Source organism: Emiliania huxleyi, assembly GCF_000372725.1.
Source record: "Emiliania huxleyi CCMP1516 unplaced genomic scaffold EMIHUscaffold_93, whole genome shotgun sequence".
NCBI lineage: Eukaryota > Haptophyta > Isochrysidales > Noelaerhabdaceae > Emiliania > Emiliania huxleyi.
The window spans coordinates 521,443-522,992 of record NW_005195085.1 but is presented as its reverse complement, the minus strand read 5'-3'; positions in this window follow the sequence as shown (position 1 = coordinate 522,992).

Here is a 1,550-nt window from a genome sequence, read left to right as displayed (position 1 = left end):
CACGAAGTCCCCCCGTGGGCCGACCCTCCGATTTTATGAGAAGAGAACAAAGGGAGTGCTATCTGGAGGGGCCAGCCAGTGAGCAGACCCCCTATCCGGCTAGGAGCCGGAACCCTGACAAACACACCGGCACGCCAAAGGAAAGAATGGCCCCGGTGTCATGAAAGGTAAAGAAAGTCATCTTTTTGGAGACACGTATGGGAAAAGAAAGTCAGCTCCGGACATACAAGTCCGCCGACTAAATGATTTTCGGCCGGCCGCAGGTCGGGCTGGACGCGGCTGTTTCGGCCGGCGGTCGGGGTCGGACACCAGCTTTGTCGGCGCGTCAGCGCCGACGAAAATTTGGGGAGATTTTCTTATACTCCCGAGCTCCCGACTCCCAGTTACCCGACCTCCGTGTGGGTTTTGTCAAACGAGATTGAATCTTGGAATCTGCTGATTTTCTCCTTGACGTTCCCTTCTCGCTTCTGGCTCGCCGCGCTCGCTGTACCTAGCGGCCGTGACTCACCTGCTTCGGGCGCGCTGCTCCTCGGGGATGGCGAGAAGCGGCAGAGGTGATGCTCATAGCTGAGCTAGCCCCAGATGCCCCGTTTGCCCCACTGCGGCGCCGCGCTCGTGCCGGCGTGCAAGTGGGTACAATGCACCCCGTTGTAGGGATGTGGCGCGAGAGTGAACATCTCGCGCCTGGTCGCCTCGCTATAAAGAGCTAGCACTGTCTGCGCAGCCTGTAGGGCAGCATCGGCGTTCTTTTTGATCCGATGGTGCTTCCACTGATTGCACCGCGCCTCGCTGTGCCTTCTCGGAGCCGGGTGGAAGCGGCGGCCTTCCGATGGGACGCGTCCAAAGTGACCCATCCTGCAGCACATGACGACCGCCCATCGCGTGTGCAAGCGTGATCACGCGCTGCTGCACTAGCTGCTGCTGCTGCACTGGCTGCTGCTGCACCTGCGCCTGGGCGTGTGTGGAACCCTGCCACCGCGGGTGCGGCCGCGGCCGCAGTGGTCTAGGCGGACAATGATGATGCCGCGCGGGCGGAGGCGGACGCGAGGACGCTGCCGTCGGACAAGGGGTTGCTATCATACACAAGCACGAGCCGTCGGTGACGCGACGGCGTCATCACCGTTGGCCAGCTGCTAAGCGCGAAAACCTGCCCGTGTGTCGGATGCGTCCCCAACTTGTAGCGCTACATCTTTGGACACACACCGGCGGGCGCTTTCGAGGGCATTTTTTCTAACCACATGGACCTATTTTGCGGCAGCGATAGCTGGGCACCTGCGCTGCAACATACACAGACATACACTCGACTGCAACGGCGCGCAGCGCCGAAGAAAATTTTGGTTGTCGAGCGGCGGCCGGTGTGGACGCCGTTGTTTCGCAGCTCGGTCGGGGGGGGGGGCGTCCTCGGATAGGCGTGGCACGGATAGGAGCGAGCGAGCGGCTAGGTGGCGGGAGGGCGAGGCGAGGGTGGCGGCGGGTGGATCACGAGGAGGTAGAAGGTCTGGCGCGAGCGGGGGAGCGAACGGCGAGCGAGCGGCTAGGCCGCGGGGGGT